A 13965-nucleotide genomic window follows, 5' to 3' on the forward strand; every position below is an offset into this window, starting at 1 on the left:
CAAAGACCACAGTTACAGCAGACGAAAACACCCAAGCCAAGACCTTCTGAATCTAAACCAATGCTCTTGCTACTAAAACACAGTGCCTGTAAATGATACAATAATTTAGTAGTGCTGCAAACAAGCACCCAACCAGTTCCTATGATCCCGGAGAGTGAAATGACCGCCAGTACTGCTACAGCCAAAGCAAATGCCACTTGGGAGCCTGGAATTAGCTTTCAGTCACCAAACTGGAATCTTTCTTTTAAACACAGATAAAATGGCAAAACACCATGAACAAAGTCAGAAATTAAAAGAAAGTGGATGAACATATTTGCAATATATGTAACAGACATTGTACATACCTCATAGTCAACAGCAATTAGAAATCAATGAGAAAAAAATAAAACAATATAAAAATAGTTACAGGATACCGACAATACAGAGAAGAGAAGATTACCAATAAACATGAAAACATGCTCAACAATGCTAATGATGAAATAAATGGAAATTAAAAGATACTATGCCATTGTTGATTGGATTTAAAAGATTGGCATCACCCAGTGCTGGCTAGGGTGTGAAAAAAGAGGCGTTCTCATACACTTTGGGAAAATTTGACAATACTGTTAATCAAAATTTTAAGTGTTAGGGAGTAGGTATAGCTCAGGGGTTAAGCACCTGCTTCCCATGTACAAGGTCCCAGGTTCAATCCTTGGTACCGCCTCAAAAAAAAAAAAAAATTTAAGTGTTCCTATTCTTTGAGCCTGCAATTTCAATTCTTGGAGTTTACACACTGCACAAGGGTATGAAGACATATGCATATGAATGTCTGATATGGCATTATTTGTAAAAGCAAAATTAAAAGCCCATCAATGGAGAACTACTTTCTTACATTATGGTGCAGTCATGATATTAAAAGCAATGCAACTGTTAAAAAGAATGAGGCAGGTCTATGTGTAACAACTTGAAAGGCATATATAAATATATGCCTTTATATGAAGAAAATAAAACAAATCAATTACCAAACAGAATGTATACATTTTTAAGATAAAGCATGTTTCCATGTGCATAGGGTAAAGTTAGGAAAGGTATCTCCCAAATTGTCAATTACCAATACCTATAGAGAATGGAATAGCAGGGTGGCGGTGGAGTATTATTCAAGAGGACTGTTAAATTTATATATTTCTGTACTATTAAATTTCAATTTGTGAGCATATGTTAGCACTGTAATTTTTAAAAATTAGTAAGAATATTTTATATAGGAAAAAACAAACAATAAAAAAACCTGGAGCTTACTAATATCCCTCAGCAAGTAAACTGAAATGCTAGGTAAACATGCTCCATTCTTACTGTGCCTCTGGATCCCCTCCTGTTTAACCTGAAGTTACCTACCATAACCTACCATAAATTCATGATCTCCTAAGAAATATTAATAAATGGAGTCTCGCTTACTTTTTCCACTTTTATTGAAAGACAGATTAGATGTCCAATTATTTTTTCTGAAGTGTCATTTCGAAATCAGACCCTAGAAATAATAAGTTCTTACTTAGGATAAACTAAAAGGAAACCCAAATATCTATTGGCCCCCGTTTTTCAAGTCCTAACTTTCCTCCCTCCAGGAATCTCTAAAATATGTGTTATGCCTCAGAGCCTTTGGACCCATGTAATTTGCCATCAGAACATGCTTACTAATTTGACTTTCTCAGTGAACATAATGATCAATTCATCCTAAATGAGGAGGACAGAGCAAAGTTCAAGTTAGATGTTAGCATTTATTTTACTTTACACCCAATTCTACCTCTCATTTTTTCCAAGCAATCCAGGAGAGTTTTGGCAGTGGGAAGCCAGTTAACTTTAATCACTCTTGCTGCTATTTCCCTCAAACACTTGTAACATCTAGACTAAAAAGTGCCACATTAAACTTCTCAGTAAGATCACTTGATAGCTTGATAATCATCTACATTTCCACTCCTTTATCTAATGCACACAAAGAAGTCCACACTGCACAAATGGGTATACTAAGATTATTATCCACCAGCGTTCTCTAAAATCAGTAAGATAAATCCATATTCAGTTACAGCAGGACAGAATTCTCCTTCAGGTTAGCAACAGGAGAGAGTTCTGTTTTGTTTTTTGTTTGAGACACTGTTGGAAACCTATTTTATGGGCCAACATTGAAAATAGCACTACAGTTTCAAGATCACTTATTTACCAAACATTTAGTACTAGATAATGTCTACTGCACCCCCTCACACACAAAAACAAAACACATAACCTCAGCTCATGACACTTGCTACCTCACTTCATTGAGGTTATATACCACATTCTTGAGACTCTCCTACTCTCCCTCATTCCTGGCATTTCAGTTCCTTGTCCTCCACACTTCCAATGATCTTGTCCTTACTCACCTCAGCCCCCCACTTCAATGATCCCACCCTAGACCTTATCATTACCACTAATTGTTCAATTCCCAAAATCTCCACTTCAAGCTTTCCACTGGACAACACATCCTTTCCACATCCAACACATTTTTCTCTTCCCTTCCTCTGGTATCCCCACTAATTAAAACAATTGTTTGCCCCTACTGGGAGTTTCAAACTTTTGGCCTTTTTTTAAACTATCCGGATCCTTTCCTCAAGTCATGCTTTACTCAGCTTTGGTTCCTCAGCCCGACATATACATTCAATTCCTGGTTAGTCCCCATTCTCCAACTCCTCTGTTCTGCACTAGGCCAGTTGGCTACCACAAAACACGGCAATAAGATCATTTTAAATTTCTGCCCTTGCTCTTCAAATGGGCCCTCATTTCCCTCATCAGTTCATTCCATCACACTCCAAAATGGCAACTCTGTACCTTTTTGCTCTTCAAATCACCAATACCACTTCTACTCTCAACTGGTTCACTCTGAATCTAATTTCACCGATGAATCCATAGAGAACGTTCTCATTCCACCTACCATCTTTACTTTTATCTATTCCCATATGCTCCGCTTCCTCTCTCTCCTTCATATCAGCATTTGCTTTCTCTCGTTTAGATCACTCATAAGTGTCTTCAAATATCCTATTAAAAGTCCCTTAAAAATTTTTACCCCTCGAACTCGCATCCTTCCCTAGTGACTGCCTCATATTTTCTGTATCTTTAGAGAAAAAAATCCTCAATACAGTTTTCTTTCTCTCTCTGCTTTTTTCCTTCCTGCTCTTTCTTTAATCCATTCCAATCAGGTTTGCATCCTCACTTCTCCACTGCAGCCATGATGATGAATCATATCCATGACCTCTGTGTCACCAAATCCAGAGGTCGTTTATGGGTGTTCATTCTCCTCAACTCTGTAGTAGCATAGAACAAGCTGATCACACCCTTCTCCTTGAAACACTTTCCTCCCAAGGCTACTGGGACACATATTACCTGATGTTTCACATATCATACTCACTGGTCCTTCTTAGTTTCTTTTGCTGGAAGACTGTACTTTCCCTGAGTTCTAAATCTGAAGACCACAGAACTCAGTGTGCAACCTTCTTTCACTCATTCTTTACTGATATCAGTAAGCACCATGATTTTTAAACCATTTATTTGTTGATGGCTCCAAAATGTGTATATACAAAGCTATGACCTCTCCCATGAGGACCAGAATCAAATATTCTGTCTGTCAACATCTCCAGCTAGATGTCTGATACCTCAGTATTAGCACATACAAAGAAGGACTCTTGTCACCCCTACAAAAAAAAAAAAAAAAACTGCTCCTCTCTCAGTCCTGCCCATCTGAGAAAATGGCATTACCATCAGCCCATTTGTCCTGGATAGCTCTCTTTCACAACTCACTCTTTCAACAAATACTAGCTAATCCACTCTAGGGAAAAAAGGGAGAGAGAAAAAGTACAAATAATCAAAACAAGAAATTGCAAAGAGGAAAGAACTATTGAAACAGAGGAAATGTTTAAAATACCAAGACAATTTGGTAGCAACTCTAAGAGAAAAAAATTGAAAACTTAGGTAAAAAAGATAAACCTCTTAAAAAATACATTTCCCCCAACATAATCCCAATAGAGAAGGTAAGCTTAAAAAGATCAATTTTCATAGGAGAAATAGGGAAAATTATCCTCCCGAAATAAAAACTAACCCCAATAAAGGAACATCAGACCCATATGATTTTGTGAGAGAAATTTTACCAAACCATTAAAGAACCGGTTCATTCTAATACTACTTAAATTGTATCAGAGCATAAGAAAAAAGAAATATAAATTGCCAAATTCTTTTTATGGAGCAGATATAATATTGATACCTAAACTTGACTTCATAAGAAATAACTCTAGACAAATTTCAATTATGAATCTTGAGGCAAGAAATCATATATAAAAACACAACAGCATATTAAAAAATAATATTGCACTAAGTGGGATGTTACACTATCAGGCAATTCATTAACATAACTCACTGTTTTAACAGATCTAAGGAAAAATAAGAGTGTGCTCATCTCCAGAGATACTAAAAAGGCCCTCTTTGCATTCAACGAAAAACAAAATCATCCTGATTTTTCCTGTCTTATACCCAGGAGTCCTCTTCCCCATGCTCAGATTTAAGTAAAGGGGCAACGAGATGAGGGGGTGGAGCTGCAGGTACAGAGGGTCAGCTGAGGCTGTGCTGTTGCTAGGTAACCTCTCCAGATCTACTCCTTAGTTCCTCTCCTAAGGTCAGCCTTCCCAAACTGCCGCACGCTCTGAACTTTTGAGCAATGGCTTCCTTTGGTAGCCCAGGGACAGAGCAGTTGCTCCTCTCCTAGGTACTGATCCAACTTTCGAGTGCTCTTCTTCCTCTGAGAACAGTGGCAGCAGAAGCCCTGATCACGCTGCCTCTTCCTATCCTTAGCCCAAGTGACTGGAGCCGGCAGGGCAGACACCGGGCTTTCTGGCCTTGGTGCTCCATATTGGGTACCACTTCTGGCCTTTGTGTGAATGGCCAAATCTAGAGGTTCTTCCATTCCTGTCATACGTGTGGGAAGCACAGAATCAAACTGCCTGGGAAGAGGGCACCTCTCTGGAGACTGGGGCCCAGGGTAGTGCCCAGGCCTCTCAGACTGCCAAAACCACCACTTCGACCATTGCAGGTATCATAGCTTCAGTAAGAGAGCTGCCAGGAAGCCCTAGAGCGAAGAGGAAAGTTCAGCACAAGCTGTCCAGCAGGGCCCTGGCTAGCCATGACCAGCCCAGAGTAACGGGAACCTCCAGCCAAGACTAAACTAGTAGCAGGCTCTACGGATCCTGTAAGCATATGCCTTTCAAACCAGCAAAGTAAAGGCAGATATGTACTTGGCACCAAAAAGAGCAACTTTGATGCCAGAATTTCAGGACACCCTGGCAGCACCTGTAACCATAGCCCCTTCCTATCAAGTAATTTACAGTGGATAAGATAGCTGCTGCTTTCTCCATACCATTTTGTTTGGATTTGCCCAGACAACTACCTCCTTGAGTAGGGGTATGAATGCATAGTGTGTGTTCCTGACAACTCAGCCCTGGAGTGAGATGGGACTGGGCATTTTCCCTGCTGTTGCTTCCTTGGTGTTACTACTCTTAGCAACCTTGAAAGGAAAAGAAAACAGGTCACAGAGCTTCTACTAGACCCTGCTAGTGCAAAGGAAAACCCAAAACCCAGGGGATTCTCATTCTCTTCCCTCTGGGCCATGTGCTCCAATGACCCAGAGGACAGAGAGGGGGTCAGGACTGGTCTGGGCCAGTGGCTAAGAAGCGCAATTACATTACATTTTGTAAAGCACTTGTATTGGCATGACCACAGATGAGAACATCAAGGCTCAGGGAGCAAGTCCTTTCCACATCCATGGTGAAGTGGAGGCCTTCAAGCTTAGCCTCCAGCCATTAAGCAGCAGCCAAAACAGGCTTGTGAGGGGGGCTCCAGGAGCCCTTGAGCAATACTGGAGGATCCAGGACCCTCTTGTCCCTCATACCCTTCCCTAGTGCTTTTCTGCAGACAGTAACTTGACGGTCAGCTGAGGGGAATGTCCCCAAATCCTGCCTTCCCATCACAGCAGCAGCATGTTCTTGCCCTTGGCCCCTTCTTCACAGATACTGCAGAAGGACTGACACTCCCAGAGGCTGAGTACAGTGGAATCATAATAAAGAGATTGTGGTCCTGGGGGGGGAAATATCATCCTGATTTTCAGAAACTCAATTCAGGGACATGTCTGTGTATGTGTGTGCACACATGAGTTCCTGAGGCCTAAAGTCAGCCTTTTACTTAAAAAAGGGAAACAGGAAGAGCATTCAACAAAGGTCAGGAATGAGACAAGGAGGCCTACTAGGTCTGCCGAACATCGTACTGGAGGAGGCATTGGCCAATGTAACATCTTACAAGAAAAGACAAAGGCATAAAAATTGGAGTGGAAATGAAATGATTTTATAGATTATGTACCAGTATACCTATAAAATCCAAGATATACAAAGATGAAAATTTAAATAATTAATAAAAGACTTCGGGAAGGTAGAAAGTTATAAAATTAAAGTGCAAAAATTGTCTTCATATAATTATACAATAACCAGTTAGAATATATCATGGGAGAGAAAATACAAGAACAAAAAAAAATACTTTTACTGATGCTCAATATGGGCAAAATCTATGATAAGGTGGAAGGGGGTGTTTGGGCAGTGAGTGGGCGTGGGAGTGGAGCAGTGATGTGATTGGGTTCAATAGTGCTGTTCAATAGTGCTGGAATGTGAGGGGGTGTAGGGTAGGGGTATTGGGTTGGACTAAGGAACAGGTGAGCTCCAGGATTAAAACTACAATGGTGGGAATGTTCTGTCAGCAAATATGGCAGGGGAGGTTTACTGGTGCGGGGCACAGGGTTGGGGGGGGGTGTATTATGCAGGATAGGGCACACCTAGGGCATGCTTCTATAGAATATGAAAGTGCTTATCTTGTCATAATGTGTTTTCTCAGTGGGTGGAAACCCACATAATAAACAAGAAAATATTAAAACTCCTGGGGAGTCCTGCTATATTCTCAATTAGAGGGGCAAGAATCTCTTGAGAACATAGGCAGTGCCAAACAGAAGAAAACAGACCAATATATCAAGCCCTTAATATTGCTGCATGTAACTAGGAATCTTATTCTTCAAAAATTAAAACTTAGTGGTTACCAGAGGTTCCAAGCAGAGTGGGAGGGAAGACTAGAATAGATGGAACATAGGGCATTTCTAGGGCATTGGAAGTGACCTGCATAATCTTGCAATGATGGCATCAGGCCATCATAAATTTTGTCAAAACCTGTAAAAGTGTATAGTGTAAAATGTATACCATAATGTAAACTATTGACCATGGTTAGTAGCAATGCTTCAATATCTGTACATCAATTGTAACAAATGTAACATACACATGTAAAATGTTATTAATAGGGGAGGGTGAGAGAGGAGGAAGGGAAATCTACATGACTTTTCTGTAACCTACAGTTTCTTTGAAGATAAAGTGAAAAAAAAGACAAGAAATTGTCACTATACATAAAAGATAACAGATCTTACAGTGATGAAAGGCACAATGAAAAATTTTTTTTTTAGTTTTATTTTTATTTTTTCATTTGGTTATTTTTTATTTTTATTTTTTGGCTTTGTTTTAGGGGAGGTTTTGGATCACAGAAGAGTAACAACTGTGGCAGGGGAGGACCATTAGTATGTGGTGCTGTTGGGATGTGCTGGGAGGGGTGCCCCCAGGCACATGCCTCTATGACATATGAATAAGTTCAAGTGGCCATGGTGCATTGTCTCAGTGGGTGGAGACCCAAACAATAACCAAAAGAACACTGAATTCCTATCCTGGGAAGTCCTGCCACATTCTCTAATAAAGTGGTAAGAATCCCCCAAGTACATGGGCAGTGCTTAGCAAAGGAGGACAAACCTTATACCAGGCCCTTGATATTGATGGTTGTACTTATGAACCTTGTTCTTATGAAATTGAAACTTAGCCTAGCATTATACATTGCCAAAAAGTTACCTCTGAAAGCCTCCTTGTTACTCAAACATGGCCTCTCTTGAAGCCAAATTCAGCATATAAATGCAATATCTTCCCCGGATGTGGGACATGACTCCTGGGGATGAGCCTCCCTGGCACCAAGGGATTATTACCCAGGGCCAACTAGTGATACATTTGGAAAAAGACCTTGACCAAAAGGGGGAAATATTAAACAGAAATTAGTTTTTATGGCTAAGAGATTTCAAACTGTGTTAGAAGGTCATTCCAGAGGTTATGCTTATGCATGTCTGAGCAGGATCTCATTGACTGCCACAGTAAACACTGCCTCAAATAGCAGGGCTCCTGGGGACTCTAGAGACATCTAGACACTATAGGCAGGGCAGACAATCCCAGGAATTAGACACCCTTTCAGTGGGCCTAACTTGGAATATATGTTCCTGAATGTAACAGTTAGATTCATTTATAGTTTCCCTACACTTGGCTCTTCTGTCCCTTTTATGTGAACCTGTAATTAGGTCTATACTCATTAAATACATGTCCCAGAAACTTAAACCTTTGGTCTGTTCACATACCAGTTGAGCCCCTGAATCTCAGCAGAGTTGTAGCCAACACCTACTCTCCAGTTCATTAGGACATGCCCAGGATAGCTAACAAAAGGATGATGATGGACAAGGCCCACACCAAAAAAAAAAAAAAAAAAACAGAGAATATCTATAACTGCAAGCAAGACAGTTCCATCTATCTGCCCCATAGGATCTAAGCCCCCTCTCAGTCAGAAACACAGTAGGTATCATCTCCCAAAATTCTCAGGATTGAGGAATAAACAAACATAAGGGGGAAATGTAAGTATGCACTAAATTAGATGTATTGTTCTAGCAATGGAAGAACTTGTATCATTGATATAAAGGCAGTGTCCACCAGAGGTTCTGAGGGGAGGGAGAGGGAAGAAATGGTATAACATGAGGCATTTTTGCGATATTGGAATTGCCCTGCTTTCCTACATGACACTGCAATGATTATACAAGACATTACACATTTTGTCAAAACCCATAAAATTGTGCAGTGCAAAGTGTAAACTAAAATGGAAACTATGGACCATGATTAGTAGCAATGTTCAATATGTGTTCATCAATTGTAACAAAAGTACCACACTAATGAAAGATACTCTTAGTGGGGGAAAGTGGGGGAGGGGGAGGGGGTGGGTTATATGGGAGTCCCTTATATTTTTTATGTAACATTTATGTCATCTAAAACTTCTTTTAAAATAAAAAAAAAAGATTTAAAATCCAATTTAATTTTTTTAATGCTTTTAAAAATGTTTCTGGAGTTGGGCAAATTGATCCTTAATTTCAAGGACAAATAAACATGCAAGAATAGCTCAGGGGAAACGGACGTGGCCCAGTGGTTAAGGCGTCCGTCTACCACATGGGAGGTCCGTGGTTCAAGCCCCGGGCCTCCTTGACCCGTGTGGAGCTGGCCCATGCGCAGTGCTGATGCGCGCAAAGAGTGCCGCGTCACGCAGGGGTGTCCCCAGTGTAGGGGAGCCCCACGCAAGGAGTGCGCCCGTAAGGAGAGCCGCCCAGCGGGAAAGAAAGAGCAGCCTGCCCAGGAATGGCGCCGCCCACACTTCCCGTGCCGCTGACGACAACAGAAGCGGACAAAGAAACAAGACGCAGCAAATGGACACAGAGAACAGACAACCGGGGGAGGGGGGGAGTTAAATAAATAAATAAATCTTTTTTTAAAAAAAAGAATAGCTCAGAAAAGGAACCTCCACTTCTGACCAAGATAATATAACCCACCTGTTTTAGTTTCCTAGGCTGCTCAAAGCAGATACCATGAAATGGGTCAGCTTAAACAATGGGAATTTTTTGCTTAGGGGTTTAAGGGTAGGAAAATGTCCACATCAAGGCATCATCAAAGCAGTGCTTTCTTCCCAGAGATTGGCTGCCAACAATCCTTGCCTGCTCTGTTACATGACAAGGCACGTGGCAGCATCTACTGGTTTCTCCCCTCTCCTCCAGGTTTCACTTATTTCAGCTTCTTGCTTCCATGGCTTTCTCTCCCTTATGTCTGAATTCATTCTGTGTATAAGGGACACCAACAACAGGATTCAGACCCATCCTGATTGAGGTGGGTCACACCTCAGCTGACGTGGCCTCACATAAAGGCCCTACTTACAATGGGTTCACACTCACAGGAATGGATTAGATTTAAAATCATGTCTTTCTAAGGTACATACAGCTACAAACCACCACACCACCTGAAACAAGCAAAAAACTTGACAGAATATTTGAAACAACAGTTTTCAAGATTTTAGATATCAGGCAATGAAGAACAGTGATCCCGGAGAGAAAGGAATCAAATGAAGTGAGCCCTGTGGTTGCCCCAGGTAACTTCCTGGAAAGTGTTCCCAGACTGCAGTACAAGAAAGGTAAACCCAGGCAGAGAGCCTGAGGGTCTCTCTGACAGGAGAAGACAATGCTGGGATTCCAGGGGGCCATGGCAACTAGAGTTCATAGGAAGGTTACCAAAGAAGGAACTGCATTGAGAGAGCGCTTTGGAGATTTGCAGTCTTAAACTGAGTACTGATTACCACAGTATATGAAAGACTACCCAACTACCCAGAAAAGAACCACCCTAAAGGATTAGAGGAAACAACACCATAAGCTCACATTGGTTTGAAAACAGTTCCTGCTCCCACCACCCAAAGTGGAAAACTTCTAATTTATGGAGAATTGGGTAGAGAACTGAGAAGGATTTTGCCTCAATGGTAGGACAAAATCACTCTTGGTTGCTTTGTGGAACAGGATGTGAAGAGCAAAATAAAGAGACATGGAGAAAAAGAGTTAAAAGATTGCAGCAATCCACTAGTAACATAATAGGGATCCAGGATAGGGTGATAGCAGAATGGAAACCACAGGCTTAAGATATACAGGTATTACATCTGATAGAAGCTGCTAATAGAGCAAATGTGGGTTTTTGAGGAAAGGAAAAAATTTGTTTTTTAAAAATTGTTTCTAGGTTTCTGACTTGAGTCACTGAATGAATGGGGCATAATATATGGGATTAAGGAAGAAAACAGGCACGTTGGTAGAAAGAACTTTACAACCTCTACAATGATTTATTGCACACACTATTTCTGATATTTTACCTCACTTTTAGGAATGGCCTTCAATCAGTTTTACCTTTTTAAAGCAATTTTTGCAATAAAAGGAGGTGGTACTGCATTGTGGTATAGGAGCCAAGCAATGTAGGGCTGAACTTTAGCACTACCACCTAACTGGGTATATGATCTTAGGCAAGTTACTTAATCTCGTTCCTACATTAAATGGTCACAACCATATCTACTGTACGTTTATGATTGTCACAATGAAATGAGACTGTAAGCCAACAATTTGTTTTATATTTCTAATGCTGCATAACAAACAACCCCAAAACTTAACAGCTTAAAACTGCAACAATTTATTATTTCTCACAATTCTGTGGTTTGATTGGGCAGCTCTTTAGTTGGTCCCAACAGGGATCACTTTGGCAGCTGGGGATACTGACTTGAAAATTTTAGAATCACTTTCACTGTATCTCATTGGTCAAACAAAGCAAGTTACAAGGCAAGTCCAGATTCAAGGGATAGGCTCTAGACACTGCCCCTTGACGAAAATAGGTAGGGGATAAATTGTTGGCCTCTTTAGAGACTACCTAACATAGTACTCAAGATACAACCAGCTACAATCATATTTGAGGGATTTTAGATCTGGCAAGACACCATGTTAAATGCTGAAGGGAGTAAAAGTCATGGTATCTGTCCATAATACTCTCAGCCTACATTTCAGGTAAACCTTAGAATAGTGAAATAATTTGAAAAGGAGAAATATTATTCAAGATTAAGGACTAAATATTGGAGTATAGATGTACATCCTGTTTATGATCAACAATTTTTCTAACACCAATGTATTAAAATGAAATGAGGGAAGCAGACTTGGCCCAATGGATAAGGTGTCCGCCTACAACATGGGAGGCCTACGGTTCAAACCCTGGGCCTCCTTGACCCATGTGGAACTGGCCCATGCACAGTGCTGATGCATGCAAGGAGTGCTGTCGCACAGGGGTGTCCCCCGCATAGGGGAGCCCCACACGCAAGGAGTGCACCCCGTAGGGAAAGCCACCCAGCATCAAAGAAAGTGCAGCCTGCCCAAGAATGGTGCCACACATACGGAGAGTTGACGCAACAAGATGACGCAACAAAAAGAAACAGAGGGAAACGGACTTTGGCCCAGTGGGTAGGGCGTCCATCTACCATATGGGAGGTCCGCGGTTCAAACCCCGGGCCTCCTTGACCCGTGTGGAGCTGGCCATGCGCAGTGCTGGTGCGCACAAGGAGTGCCCTGCCACGCAGGGTGTCCCCCGCGTGGGGCAAGGAGTGCGCCCGTGAGGAAAGCCGCCCAGCGTGAAAAAGAAAGTGCAGCCTGCCCAGGAATGGCGACGCCCACACTTCCCGTGCGGCTGACGACAACAGAAGCGGACAAAGAAACAAGACGCAGCAAATAGACACCAAGAACAGACAACCGGGGGGGGGGGGGGGGGGGGAATTAAAATAAATAAATAAATCATTAAAAAAAAAAAAGAAAAAAGAAACAGAGATTCCCGGTGCCACACCAATAAGGATAGAAGTGGTCACAGAAGAACACACAGCGAATGGACACAGAGAGCAGACAACTTGGGGGGGGGGGGTAGGAAGGGGAGAGAAATAAAAAATAAATCTTAAAAAAAAAAAATGAAATGAGAACTCAGAGAAGGCAAAGAAATCATACCCTCAAAATTAGGACTGGGATGACAAATTGAGAGTCTATCTTTCAGAATCAGGCAATTCAGAACTGATTAACAGAAAGTCGCTAAGGATACATTAAAAAACAGATTGAAATAGATTCACCTTCCTTAACATAACTGAAAATTTCTTTAACAGAAGATACTTCAGGATGGTACAGAACTTCAGATTCTCCTAGACACACACACTTTGTGCTCTCCAGGCAGTCTACTTGTACCTCTTTGTCAATATTTTAGTTACCTCTTGTACCTCCCAGGAGACTTTGCAAGAAACATGACTTGCTCATTTTTTTTATTCCTGAAAACCAAGCTTAGCGCTTGTACTTTATTGATATCAATTATGTCAAAGGGATGGAGGGATGAATGGAGAAGGTTGTACTTTAGTCATATGAATATTCCAGTTAACGGAAAATGCTAATTATTACAACATGCTATAATCCAATTTACCTTTATAATATTTTGTTTCCAATTTATTGAATTATGAAACTACAAAACTGCATTTGAGAAAAAAGCTGTTATTTTCCTTTCATTTTAAGCTTTAGCTGAAAAGTACAAAAATTTTCATTTGGTAAAGAATATTCTTTAAAAAAAATAAGATTTGCTTTTAAAGAAATTTGTTTCTATCATCAATCTCTATTCATCCTTGATTAACTACTTCAGTCTGTTTTGACCCAATGGTTGAATAATCCTACCTAGAAGTAGGCCATTCTTGTTTGGAAAAAAAATCACACATTTAATTGCACACTCTCCCTGGCTGCCTGCCAAAAACAATCACAATTCAATATTATAGCTTCTCCTTCATAAGTAATTAAGAACTTAATCTTACTTAGAAAATTTTATTACCCAGCAGATCATAAAACCAACGTATCCACTTGATCTGGGTTAAAGCTCAGACTAAGAGCAGAACCACATTCCCAAGACAAAATCAAAACTGCCTCCCTAGCTTCCCCAGCTATAACCCCACCACCATCTGTAAAGCCCATCACAATCCATCTGTCACTAGAAACCAAGCCTTCCTGGCTCATTTAAAGCATTAAGAAGCAATGGGCTGAAGACCTTAAAGGACATTGGGCATAGTTCAGTTTAATTCCCTGTTCATCTGCATAAGGGATGATGTCTCAATAACGAAGGAATCTTGCAGAGCTCAAAACTTCAGAATATCCCTTCACTGCTTTAACCAAATGCCAGTAGT

At 40.9% G+C, this 13965-nt stretch overlaps 1 protein-coding gene across 3 annotated transcripts in view; it reads right to left on the reverse strand.

Annotated features, from left to right (window-relative positions):
• PLCH1 (phospholipase C eta 1) overlaps window positions 1-13965 on the reverse strand; it is a 288838-nt gene that overhangs the window by 141513 nt on the left and 133360 nt on the right. The gene's annotated exons all lie outside the window — the stretch shown is intronic.

The sequence above is a fragment of the Dasypus novemcinctus genome, chromosome 4 (genome assembly GCF_030445035.2).
Source record: "Dasypus novemcinctus isolate mDasNov1 chromosome 4, mDasNov1.1.hap2, whole genome shotgun sequence".
In the NCBI taxonomy this organism is placed as follows: Eukaryota; Metazoa; Chordata; class Mammalia; order Cingulata; family Dasypodidae; genus Dasypus; species Dasypus novemcinctus.